The sequence below is a fragment of the Gossypium hirsutum genome, chromosome D01, assembly GCF_007990345.1.
Source record: "Gossypium hirsutum isolate 1008001.06 chromosome D01, Gossypium_hirsutum_v2.1, whole genome shotgun sequence".
NCBI classification, from domain to species: Eukaryota; Viridiplantae; Streptophyta; class Magnoliopsida; order Malvales; family Malvaceae; genus Gossypium; species Gossypium hirsutum.
In genome coordinates, this window is record NC_053437.1 from 29,106,163 (window position 1) to 29,120,641 (window position 14,479).

Consider the following 14,479-nt stretch of genomic DNA (forward strand, 5'->3'; position numbering starts at 1 on the left):
TAGAAAACTTAATGATGCAACATGGAAAGGTCATTTCTCGCTACCCTTCATTGACCAAATGTTTGATAGACTGGTAGGGAAGGAATATTATTGCTTCATTGATGGTTATTTTGAATACCATCAAATTTGAATCCATCCTAATGATCAAGAGAAAACTATGTTCCCTTGCCCATTTAAAACTTATGTGTTCCAGATTATGCCATTCAGTTTATGTAGTACGCCTTTCGCCTTTATGCGGTGTATGATATCGAGCTTCATGGATATGATAGAAGATAAATTGGATGTCTTCATGGATGAATATTCTGTCTACGAAGATTTCTTTACTGAATGCTTGACTAATCTAGTACATGTTCTGGAAAGGTGTGAAGAGACAAATTTGGTTCTTAATTGGGAAAAATGTCATTTCATGGTAAACGAGGGGATTGTTCGGGGACACTTCATTTCCAAGAGAGGGTTGGAAGTGGATAGGGGTAAAATTGAGGTCATCAAAAAATTACCACCTTCAACTTTAGTTTACAGAATTAGAAACTTTCTCCAACATGCAGGATTCTACCAGTGATTTATTAAGGACTTTGCCCAAATTGCAAAATCGCTGAACCAAATTCAAAAAGACACTCCATTTGTATTTGATGAAGCATGTGCACAAGCCTTTAAGGTGATGAAAAAGAAATTAGTGACAACTTCGATCATAATGAGCCTGAATTGGGAAGAACCTTTTGTGATCATGTGCGATGCGAGTGATTATGTTGTTGGGGTAATATTGGGATAGAAAATGGAAAAAATTCATTATGCTAGTAAAATGTTGAACTCGGCACAATGTACTTATACACCATTGAGAAAGAGATGTTGGCGATAGTATTTGCATGTGAAAAATTTAGGCTCTATCTAATGGTGAACAGAGCCTATGTTTATACTGACCATTCAACCTTGAAATATGTCTTGAAGAAGAAAGAAACTAAAGCTAGTTTAATGAGATGGCTATTTCTTCTTCAATATTTCAATCTTTGGACCATGGACCAAAAATGGACTAAAAATCAAGTCACAGATCATCCATCTAGACTGGAAGTAGATGTGAAGAAATGAAGAAATCAAGTGATCAATGAGAAATTTTTAGATGAGCATCTGTTTTGAGTTGAACACCATCAGATAATGATTGAAAAGTAGCAGATGCCTTGGTATGCAGATATAGTCAACTAATTGATTCAAGGAGTTTCTCCTGTAAATGTTTCGGGACAGCAGAAGAGAAAATTATGCATGATGCACAATATTACATTTAGGAAGAGCCTTATACTTTTCGATAATGTACAAACCAAATAATTCAACGATGTGTGACAAAAGAGGAAGTGGAAGATATTTTGAGTGGATGTCATACTTCACCTTGTGGTGGTCATTCCAGAGGTAAAAGAACAAGATAAAAGGTCTTACAATTAGGATTTTACTAGGTAATAATGATTCGACATGCTTACGAGTTTGCACAAAAATGCGATCAATGTCAAAGAATGAGAAATATTTCTAAACGTGAAAAACGGTCACATATAGGAGTGTTGGAAGTCAAATTCTTTGATGTATGGGGCCTAGATTTCATAGGACCCTTTCCAAACTCGTTCTAAAACCAATACATATTGCTAGTAGTTGATTATGTCTCAAAATGGGTGAAAGCTATCGCATTACTGACAAACAACACTAGATCTATGGCAATGTCACATTGACTAGTGCTAAAAAGAACATGTTTGAATCTTATTCTTAATTCATTTTTGGGTGATTATTCGATGTTAATGGTGAATTTTAAGCTTCTTTTCGTTTAAATTCATGTTTTTTATACTTAGGAGAGCATTTGAGAGAAAAAGAAGAAGAAAACGAGTGAAAATCGGAGTGAGTTATAGTAGCAATATGGGATAGACCATTCTATACGATCGCATGAGCCATATAGCCATGTGGCAGGTCGTGCCGATTCCGTAAATTGTACATTGAATAGTGGGAAAAGGTTATTTTTAGGGTTTTTCGGGAATTCTAATACCTATACATGAAGATAGGAGAGAGCCGTCATAGAATATTCAAGAAAAAAACTCGGAAAACACTATTACAGTTGACTCTGAAGCGATATTTCCATCAAGATTGAAGATTCCCTTTTGGTTTCTTTGGAGATTATTACGAGTTTCTTTATTTCTTGTGAATATACTGTCTTTGGGATTTTTTATTTGCTAGCATGAACTAATTTTCTAAATACCTAGGGAAGATGAACCCTATGATGAATTATGTCGTTTGATTTTTATTTTACGCAATAAATACTTAGATCTTGTTCTCAATTATGTATGCTTTATTCTTGGTTTAATATTTTCCACCGGCTAAAACAACTAAGTTGAGGAATGATATCTCTTTTTTTGTTAAATTTGATATTAAGACTCTTTATGATACGTGAGAGAGATTTAAGGATTTGTTGAGAAGGTGTCCTTATCATGGATTACCTTTATGGCTCCAAGTTCAAACCTTTTACAATGGTTTGAACCCCTCAACTAGATAGATGATTGATGCAATAGTTGGCGGTACATTGAATAATAAAACACCTAAGGCAGCTCAAGAGTTTATTGAGGAGATGAAACTGAATAATTATCAGTGGCAAGTTACGAGAGTAAAACCTACTAAGGCAACCAAAGTTTTTGATATTGATGTAGTTTCTATGTTGGCAAAACAGGTTGAGGCTTTGGGGAAGAAAATAGATGGTTTATTTTTTTCTAAACATATGAATCTGGTAATGCAATGTGATGCAAATGAAGCGGGGATGATTAATTCAGAATAATCACCCTTCAAGTCTAACGTGGAGCATGAGCAAGTCAACTTTATGGGTAATAATTCAAGACCTTAAAATAACCCCTATAGCTCTGAAAAATCAACAAGCATCAATTCATGGACTCGAAAATCATATTGGATAACTTGCTGAACTGGTTTTGGAAAGACAACAAGAAAGCATACCAATTAACACTGAACCGAACCCAAAAGAGCATGTGAAAGTAGTTACATTGAGGAATGAGAAGGTGTTGTGTGAACCTGAAAAGAAGCTAAAATAAGAAACTAATGAGAAAGAAAAGGGGTGGAAAAAACTGAAAGATTCAAACATCGATGCTTAAGGAATACAAGCTATCGATCTCATATCCAAAAAATTTGAAGAAAGACTGCATGGATGAACAATTTGTTAAGTTTCTTGAACTTTTTAAAAAATTAAATATTAACTTACCTTTCGTTGAAGCTCTTTCGCAGATGCCCACATATGCAAAATTTCTAAAGGAGTTATTAACAAATAAAAAGAAGTTAGAAGAGCTATCCATTGTGGAACTCAATGAGGAGTGTTCAGCCATTCTCTAAAATAAACTGCCCACTAAGATGAAAGATGCAGGAAGTTTTACTATCATTTATTTTATTGGTACTTTAAACTGTGAAAAAGCATTGGCTGATTTAGGTGCTAGTATAAATTTAATGCCTTATAAGGGGTTCAAGTAACTTGGTCTTAGGGAAACCAAAACCCACTAGGATGAGTATTCAATTAGCTGACAGATATGTTAAATATCCTAGGGGCATTATTGAAGATGTACTTGTGAAAGTAGATAAATTCATATTCCCTATTGACTTTGTTATACTTGACATGGATAAGGATATTGAGGTGCCTTTAATTTTAGGTCGACCCCTTTTAACTACTTCTAGAGCTATTATTGATGTGGGTAATGGTAAACTTGTGCTAAGGGTAGGTGACGATGATATCGTTTTTCAAATATATGACGCCAAGTGATTTTCTAGTGAGTAAGATGATTCCTTTTATTTTATTTATTCTATTGATCATGCTATTCAAGATTTATTACAATAAATTTTTCATAAGGACACATTGGAACCGTGTATTGTTCAAGGTGAGAAAGTCAATGGAGATAATTCTTTGATTAGTGAAATGAAAATTGATCTGGATGCTAATGAATCTTTATTGAGACAAAGATTTTGAGGCCATTGAGGTAATTAAGGAATTGAAGTTGAAACTCTGTATTGAAGAACCTCCCAAATTGGAGTTGAAGCAATTACCGAATCATTTGGAGTATGCATTCTTTGGAAATAATTCTACACTGCCAATGATTATTGCTTCAGACTTAAAGTTGAAAGAGAAAGATGAGTTATTGTAAGTGCTGAAGGAACACAAAAGAGCTATAGCCTAGAAAATTTTTGATATTAGAGGGATCAATCCTTCTTTTTGCACCCGCAAGATCTAAATGGAAAACGAGTATAAGCCATGTGTGCAAGCTCAAAGGAGGTTAAATCCCAACATGAAGGAAGTTGTCAAGGCTGAGGTAATTAAACTTCTAGATGCTAGAGTTATTTATCCTATATCTGATAGTACTTGAGTGAGTCCTATGCAGATTGTTCCTAAGAAATGAGGCATGATTGTTGTGGCTAATGAGAAAAATGAGTTGATTCCAACAAGAATAGTCATGGGATAGAGTTTTTGTATTGACTACAGTAAGTTGAACGATGTTTCAAGGAAAAACCATTTTGCTCTACCATTTATGGATCAATTGTTGGAGAGATTATCACGTCACATGTATTAATGCTTCTTGGATGGACTTTTTAGCTACTTTCAAATCTCAATAGCTCCCGAGGATCAAGAAAAGACAACATTTACATGTCCATATGGTACATTTGCTTACCGAAGAATCCTTTTTGGATTATGTAATGTCCCTGCCACTTTTCAACATTGCATGCTACCCATCTTTGATGAACTCGTGGAAGACATTATAGAGGTATTTATGGACGACTTCTCAGCATTCAGTAATTCTTTCCATTTATGCCTTAAAAATTTAAAACGAGTTTTAATGAGATGTGAGGAAATGAACCTTGTCCTTAATTGCGAAAAGTGTCACTTTATGATTAAGGAAGGGATTGTTTTAGGCCATAAAATTTCTAGTAAGTGGATCGAGGTTGATAGAGCGAAAATTGAAACCATAGAAAAATTACCTCCCCTTAATTCAGTTAAGGGTATCAAAATTGTTCTAAGACATGTTGTGTTCTATAGGAGATTTATTAAAGATTTTTTTCTATAACACCCGTTACCTGTGTCAGACGCCGAGACAGGGTATAAGGCATTACCGGACTTAAACATAACCAATCATACAAAATCAAGTCATGAAATTTCATCCAAATTAAAACTTTTCATATTTCATCATAAAGTCCCTAATATGGGCTTACAAGACCCAATACATGCTTTGAAAGTGGTTCGGGACAAGACCGAGAACTTTTGAAAACTTTGAAAATTTTTTTGAAAAATAGGGGCACACGCCCTAAGCACATGACCATGTGGCCAGCCGTGTGGATGAAAGTTAGGCTATTTACCAAGCCTTTTTCCATCCAAACATTTACACACTTATACCAAATTTATCAACACACAACATGACATTATCATAAATGTACAACTTAACCAATAATAGCCAACATCAATGGCCTTATACAAAATGAACTATCAAATAACATAGGCCAACATTTTATGCCAAATCAATTATGACACATAAAAAAATAATCAAGTCCTCTATACATGCCATAATTCATAATATTTTTTTCAAAATACCAAAAGAGTGTTGATAATGTGGATGGATCCTCGACAATCTTCGTACCCCGAGCTAGCTTGGTGACACCATAAGACAATGGAAAGAAAAGGGAATAAGCATATAACTTAGTAAGTTGGTATGTAAATAATAAACAATTTATTAAGATGCTTTTATCAATCCTCATAATGTGTTATCAAGATAATAAAATCATATTTGCATATAGTTTCACTATTCACTCATGTTCATATCAAGCTATCTACGCGAGTCATAGTTAATAAATTATTTATATCTTGAGCTACAAAACTTCGAATTAAGATCTGCTAAATTTCTATGAAACTAGACTCACATATATTTTTACCATAAAATTTTCAAAATTTATGGTTTAGCCAAAAAGTACAATTTATTCTTTAAAGTCATCCCTGTTCTGTTGTCTGACAATTTCGACCCTTCTTCACTAAAAAATAATTATCCCCTCGTACGGGATTCGAGTGATGTTCCTATTTGTTTTTAATGAAAACAGACTCATTAAGAATTTTAAACATATAAATTATAAGCCATAATTATTTTTATAAAATTTTTAATGTGTTTCCAAATTCAGAATAGGGGATTCCGAAATCACTCTGACCCTGTCTCATAAAAATTCAAATATCTCATAATATGAATTTCTCTTGCTTACATCGTTAAAACTAGACTAAATAAGATTTAGTTTAATATCTTATTCAACCTCTAATTCGATTTTCATAATTTTTGATGATTCTTCAAAATTATACAACTGCTGCTGTCCAAAACTGTTTTATTACAAATTTTACTCTTTCATGTTTTCTTTGTATTAACTTTCATTTACACACACATAACACCAAGCATTTCCATAGCTAGCCATTCCAATAGCTAGTCAGTATCAAATATTTACAAGCCTTCATAGTCATACTTACTCCACATCAACCTTACCAAAATTCGATCACATATCGAGCACATTGCTCATGAATATATATATACACATGTACCTACACTCACTCATCACATAATCACAATCATTTACACTTAGTCATTTCCCGTTGAACACAACAGAATATTAACGGATACATCGGAATATTGCACATAGTGCCACACTTGTAGCCAAACCTACTTCACATCACTTATCACACATAGGCTCGTTTTCAAGCTATTCACATTTGCGGGTCTACTTTCACAAGTTGTCAGTCTTTCGTAACTACTTAGTGCTACTCACACAAGCTGTCAGGCATCTGTAACACATGCCAGATTACCTAGTCACTGGTAGAACTTATAAGACCAGCACCTGGATTCACTTAGTTACAATTTCACATAGTTTTCACATAGGTTCCTAGTGACATGTCACTTGTATCCTATTCTTAAGGTTCAATCAGGAAATTTCTCGCTTGTCGATATTTACGTACAAACTTACCTCGGTCTAAAATATCAAATGTTTGCGTCTTAGTCCACAACTTTGCCTTTTCTCCGGTCAAGGTCAATTCCTCATCTTTCTTGATCTATAATAACAAATTTAACTCATTTAATACACACATTTTCAATTCAGCCCCAAAAACACCTTATGGATAAAATTACATTTTTGCCCCTAACTTTCACATATTTACAATTTTGCCCCTAGGCTCGTAAAATGAAAAGTACTCATTGTTCTCATTACTCAAGCCTATTTGATTCATAGTACCTTTTAAAGAAGCCCACAATTTTCACTAAATCACATTTTTGTCTTTTTTACACATATTTTACAACTTTTACAAATAAGTCCTTTTATGGAATTTCACTAAAAATCACTTTATAAAAGTTGTTTATTACACTTTAAACTTTTATATTCTACCATAAAACATTAAAAAACATGCAAGTCATCCATGGGTAAACTTTTTAACACAAACCCTAGCTAAAAATAATGGTAGAAATAGCTAAACTGAGCTGTGAGGATCTCAAAAATGTAAAGAACATTAAAAATAGGGCTAAAACAGACTTACAATCGAGCTTGGAAGCTTGAAATACCCTAGCTATGTCATCCTCATGTGAAATTCAGCCAAGGGGTTGAAGATGAGCAAAAATTGGCTTTTAATTTGGCTTTTTAATTCATTTAATCACCAAATTACTAAAATGCCCTTAACTTAAAAATATTCTATTTCTCCTATTTCATATCCATTTTTGTCCAAAAAATTAACCAATGGTCTAATTACCTTTTAAGGACCACCAATTTAAAATTTCATGGCAATTAGACACCTCTAGCTTCTAGAACTCAAGTTTTGCACTTTTTAGAATTTAGTCCTTTCGACAAAATTGAGTGCCCAAATGTCAAAATTTTCAAACGAAATTTTCATGAAATCATTCTGTACATCTGTAGATCATAAAAATATAATAATATTAAAATTCTCCTCGTCGGATTAGTGGCCCCAAAACCACCGTTTCAACTAGGCCTAAAATCAGGCTGTTACATTTCCAAAATAGCGAAGCCTTTAACTATTTTTCTTGAAAAAGATGTGTCATTTAATTTCAATCAGGAATGTTTAGAGGCATTTAATGTTATTAAGGAAAATTTAATTAATGACTTGATTATGGTTACAGATGATTGAAATTTACCCTTTGAGCTAATATGTGATGCAAGTGATTTTGCAGTAGGTGCAGTCCTTCGACACCAAAGAGATAAGCACTTCCAAATGATCTATTATGCTAGAAAGACTTTTACAAATGCATAAGAGAATTACACAAGTACAAAAAAAAGAATTGCTAGATTTGGTTTTTACATTTGATAAATTTAGACCTTATTTAATATTGTCTAAAGTTATTGTGTATACTGACCACTCCACCCTTCGTTACCTTCTTACTAAACCGGATGCAAAACCTCGAATTATAAGGTAGATTTTATTGCTACTGGAATTTTATTTGGAGATTAGAGATAAGAAATGAGCTGAAAATCTTACAACAGGCCACCTCTCAAGGCTCGAGAATCCACATCTTGAGAAGTTTAATGAATATGTGATAAATGACTCATTTACTGAAGAATGACTCTTTGCAGTAACTGATTCGAAGGCCCTTGGTTTGCAGATATTGTGAATTACTTGGTTTCTAACGCTTTACCAAAATGTTTAACTCATCATCAAAAGAAGCAATTCCTTACTAATGTGAAAAACTATTTTGGAGGATCCTTATCTTTTTTGTGTGTGTGCAGATCAAGTAATTCGAGGGTGTGTTATGGTGCCAGAAGTGGATAAAATTTTGGTGCATTGTCATTCTGGATTGATAGAAGGAGATTACAGTGGGATTCAAATAACATATAAAGTCCTCGAATCAGTTTTTTATTGGCCCACATTGTTAAAAATGCTAACAGGTATGTTTCTTCTTGTGATAGATGCCAAAGGACAAGTAATATTTCAAAACAAAATACAATGCCTCAAACTTACATGCTTTCTTGTGAAATTTTTGACATTTGGGTTATTGATTTCATGGGACCATTTCCTAGTTCTTATGGTAATAAATACATACTGGTAGCGATAGATTATGTGTCGAAATGAGTTGAAGCTCAAGCTTTACCAACTAATGATGCTAGGGCAGTAGTCAAATTTCGTAAGAAACTTTTCTCTCATTTTGGAACACCTAGAGCAATCATTAGTGATAGGGGTACACAATTTTGTAACGCTCAATTTGATAAGATCCTTAAGAAATATGGTGTACATCATAGAACAGATACCCTATATCACCCTCAAACTAATGGTTAAGTTGAAGTGTCAAACCGAGAATTGAAACGCATCCTAGAACAGGTTGTAGAGGCAAATAGGAAGGACTAGGCATTAAATTAGATGATGTTTTATGGGTTATAGGATTGCGTATAAAACACCCATAAGAACATCTTCAAACAAACTTTTTTATGGTAAGGGTACAATAGAGGTTGCACATCCTCAATACTACATATTCAAGGTAAATTTGTCATCGACTCAAATCTTATCTTGGTAGTGATATTAATAACAAGAGAAAGGAGCTCCGACTCTAAAATTTAAATTAACCCTGACCGTGAAAGGACAAGTCAAGCTTACACTTTAAATAAGTGCTCTTCGAGAGGCAACCCGAATGTTTAAATTTTTATTTCTCTTAATGTTTTACATGTTTAGTATGTACTAAAAAACAAATAAAAAAATTAAAAAAGGAGCCATATGGTCTAGGGTGGTCCACACGGCTTGGACACATGGGCATGTCCTAAGCCTTTTGCATACTGGAGTTAATTTTTTTAATTTTCTTTCGACACACACGATAATAAAGAGTTACACAATTTGGTGACATGGTCGTGTGAGACACACGACCTGTCACACAGGCGCGTGGCAGACCGTGTGGTACACACGGCCTCGCACACAGGCGTGGGAGAAGCGAAGGATCATCACACATGCCCGTGTATGACACACGGGTGTGTGTGACACATGGGCGTGTGTGACACACGGGTGTGTCCTAGGTTGTGTGGATACTGGGTGTATTTTTATTTTTCTTAAAGTATCACACAGGCTAAGATGATCCACAAAGCTTGGCGACACGGTTGTGTGTAGCACATGACTTAGACACACAGGCCTGTCCTAGGCCATGTGGGCCCTATAGCTTAATTTTTTTAGATTTCAATTTGCACACGGGCTATGAGCATCCATATGTTGAGATAGAAGGCCGTGTGGCCCAACACGGGCCAATACACAATCTTGTCTTTTATTAATTTTAGGGTTTTCAAAATTTTCCCTGTCATGCCACTCAACCACAAACCAAATCTCCTTCATCGATTCTCACTTCCCCGATGATTTCAACCCCAATTTCTCCTCTGCATAGTTGTTTCTTGTTGTTGTTCCTCCCTTTCGTTGGCTTCCACACATACCACCACCTTCCTATTCCCTACCCCTCACACAATAGCCCACGCGTACCTCGATCTGTTCACCCTCTATTTTCGCACCGTTTGAGGCCATGTCAAACACCCTATTCTTTTTCCACTGTGAACATCACCTTCCCCCCCCCCACTTTCAATACAATTATTTTCTCCCCCGATCTACCACCACTGCTCACACTTCCATCGACCTCAGCCCCTGATCTACACCTGTGCACCACCACCATCAACCCCCTTCCCATTCCATTCTCCACTGCCGCGTGCTTTCCCGTCGTCTAACCTAAACCTCGATTAGTCCCTTCCTTTTTCCTATTATTTTATTATTATTTTATATTTATTTTATTATTATCTTGTTTGTATATTCTTTTTATGATTATTATTAGTTTTGGTTTTTTTTACTACTATTCTTGTTTATTGTTGATTATTATCATTAGTATAGGTTTATTCTTATTTTATTAGTTGTAGTTGTACTATTATTATAGTAGTTTCTTTGTTTATTCTGCTTAGTATTTGTTTTCCCGTTCGTCTTAGGAGTAGATTTTAGGTATAGTAGTTAAGGGATTTGGTGTCGTCATGAGATAAATTACGTCCTAATTTGTGTTATTTAATATGCCAATTTGTCTATCTACTCAATTACTTATTGGTGTTGCCGATTTTTATGGTCTGCTAATATATGTGGTTTTTATTGTTCATTCAGGTACATAATGACAAACATGAGAGGTAAATCTAAGGTTGTTGTCTGTTAAGTTCAATTTTGAGCTTAACTTATTCAACTAAATTATTTAAATTATTGATTAATTTTTGATCAATTGAATTTTAATTAGCCTAAATTACATTAAGTACATTCCATGCCGTAATAATTTGTTTTCGCTCCAATTCAACAATTTAATTTTAATTTTAAGCCATGCGCAGGTTAGGGATATTTGAATGTTCGAATGAGCTCAATTTGGAAATTGATTTTCACGAATGAAACTGTTGGTTAAGGAGCATCGTATGCTGGTTTTGAACATTAAATTAAAGTGGCCAATTCGACCGCAAAAGATCTTGACAGCAAAGAAAAAATTCGGTCCATTATAAGGTGCAATAGACCGACAGCATGAAACCAGTCGGTAAGGGAATTATTATTAATTCTCCAAATTTCCTTCTTGCTAACAGTGGCCGACTCTAATCGAATCAAGGAAATCAAATTAGCCTTGAAGAGTTTAATTAAAGTAAAACTCTAGTAGGCTGGAGCTATTTTTATGCGACGGGTTCAGCTAGGGAAAAGGGTGATAAGATCAAATTTTGTTTTGAATTCTTGGAGGTTATTATTTTTCCATAAATAGAGGTGACCAGCAGCTGAAAAGGGGAGTCGAAAAAAATAGAGAAGAACAGAGCAGAAGGGCGTGGAACTCGAGCAAGCAAAATCTCTCATTGAACCAGCAAAAGCCAATCAAGCAGTTGGAGTAGCAGCCCAAAATTTCAACTAATTGAGAGAAGGGAAGCTTGACGATTTGATGAATTTTTCTCTTTCCAAGATTCAATTTGTAATTCATGATGTTTACAATTGATTTTGGTTTTGTTTTACCTGCTATGAGTGGCTAAATTACTTACGCTTAGTTAGACACTTATGAAACCTAGTACAAGGAATTTGAAAATTTATTTTATTTTAAATTCGAATTTGGCATTCTTGAAATGCTTGTTTTTATCGTTCAGGGAATTTTTCTAAATCAATTAGATTAATCAGCTATTTCATTTAGGAGTTTTCTTATAATCATCTAAGTGAAAATTGAGTAATCGAATTTCTTAATTAGACTTAGAGTTGGTGATGATTAATTGGCCTGCAGCTAATTAGAGCAATTACGAATTTAATTTTAGAAGCCGCTGGAGGATTTTTCTTTGATTAATGCAGGGTGAAGTGATTTTTCAGCCTTCCTGCTGATTTAGTCTATTAAAATAATTTAAAGTCACAAAGGACTTGTGCCTGGTGGATTAAGGCGTCGATAACTAAGCACACTTTCTCTTTAACTTGATAATTTTTCAGCATTCACAATTTGAGCTAAAACTTATTCGCTACTTTAGATTATTTTTAGCAAACGTAGAAACATAAACCCCCATTTTTTTTCTCTTTCTCACATGCATTTTGCATTACCTTAATCACAACTCTCTTAAAATAGATTTAAATCAAGTTTCTTCGTGGGATGATTCCCTATTTACCCTATATTACCTGTTAATGTTGGTTGAATAGCGGATTTAATTCGGTAGTCGTAAACGACAACTACCAAATTTTGGCGTCGTTGCCGGGGAAACGACGTAGTCAAATATATTTGATTTTCAGAACTTATTTTGTTTTCTTATTTTTACCTATGCAGGTAGATTAATTCCTTTAGTCTATGTTATTAAGTAGCGGACGACGAACATCGAAGTTTCCTGTTAACATCACCGATCAGCAAGCCGAATCTCACAATCTCTACATTGAACCTAAAGATTTAAAGGACATTGACATGGCCAACCAGACCTTGAGAGAGAAAATTAGAAGTCAAGCCCGATTTTACTTATGGGAAGAGCCATACCTTTGGCAATTTTGTAGTGACCAAATAATTAGGCGTTGTGTCGATGATAGTGAAATAGAATTGGTGCTTAATTTTGTCATAGTCGAGAAGGTGGGGGACATTTTCGGCCTAAGAGAACAACTTATAAGATACTTGAGTGTGGGTTATTCTGGCCGACTATTCATAAGGACTCATACGCATTTTGCAAAAATTGTGCCTCATGTCAAAAAACTAGCATTTTAAGTAGCAGGAATCAAATGCCATTACATAATTTTTATGTTTGTGATATATTTGATGTATGGGGTATTGGATTTATGGGGCCTTTTCCTTCTTCTTTCTGTTATCTATACATTCTTGTGTGTGTTGATTACTTGTCAAAATGGGTGGAAACATTTCCAACTAGGGCCGATGATGCTAAAACTGTGGTGAATTGTCTTAAGACTAACATCTTAAATAGATACGGAGTACCAAGGGCTATAATTAGTGACAGGGGTACACATTTCTGTAATAGAACCTTGAGAGCCTTATTTGTACAATTTGGTGTCACCCATAAAGTATCGACTGCTTATCACCCTCAAACCAATGGGCAAGCTGAGAGTAGTAACAAGGAAATTAAGGGAATTTTGGAGAAAATTGTTAAACCCAATAGGAAAGATTGGAGCCAATGGTTAGATGAAGCGTTATGGGCCATTCAAACGACTTACAAAACGCCAATAGGGATGTCGCCTTATAGGGTTGTTTTTTGGAAAGGCATGTCATCTTCCCGTAGAGCTTGAACATAGGTCATTTTGGGCAGTTAAGCAATGCAATTTGGATTATAGTTTGGCAGGTGAAGAGCGCAAGTTGAAGCTGTAAGAATTGGAGGAGTTGCGCTTAAAGGCATATGACAATTCGGTCATCTACAAGGGTAAGTCGAAGGCATTTCGTGACTCAAAGCTGATTCGCAAGGAATTTAAGGTGGGGGAAAAGATACTACTATTTAATTCTAAACTTAAACTGCTTCCCGGTAAGTTAAAATCAAGATGGCTTGGACCATTTATAATAACTGAGGTGCATCATCATGGCGCAATCGAAATTAGGAGCCTCGAAACTAATAAAATTTTCAAGGTGAATGGTCACAAGTTGAAACATTTTCATGAAGGGGAGCAAGCAGCTTGGTTGGAGGAGATCAATATTGAGGAACCATGGGAAATTGCGATGTCGAGCCAACGACTTAAAACAAAGGCGCTTGTGAGAGGCAACCCACGTATTCAGGGAAGTTTTCTTTTATCTTTTCCATTATTATTGTTTCTTTCCATTGGTATTTTTTAATTTTCTTTTGCATTAGGGGCAATGCAAACATTAAGTATGGGGGAGAATCAATTCATTGATTTTCTAACATATTTTATGCTTGTTTTAATTTAGCAAATTTGATAAATTTTGTTAAAATTTCTTTAAATATTAAAATAAAAGAATGAAGGTGTATTTTATGAATTCAAGATTGATTGTGATTGATGTATGTCGAT

The 14,479-nt window shown here is 34.7% G+C and overlaps 1 non-coding gene across 1 annotated transcript; it reads right to left on the reverse strand.

Moving 5' to 3' along the window:
• Positions 1-2,356: 2,356 nt before the first annotated feature.
• Positions 2,357-2,463, reverse strand: LOC121214318 (small nucleolar RNA R71). The gene has a single exon (XR_005909901.1). It is a non-coding gene; the product is annotated as a small nucleolar RNA R71 (small nucleolar RNA).
• Between the last annotated feature and the right edge of the window lie 12,016 nt (positions 2,464-14,479).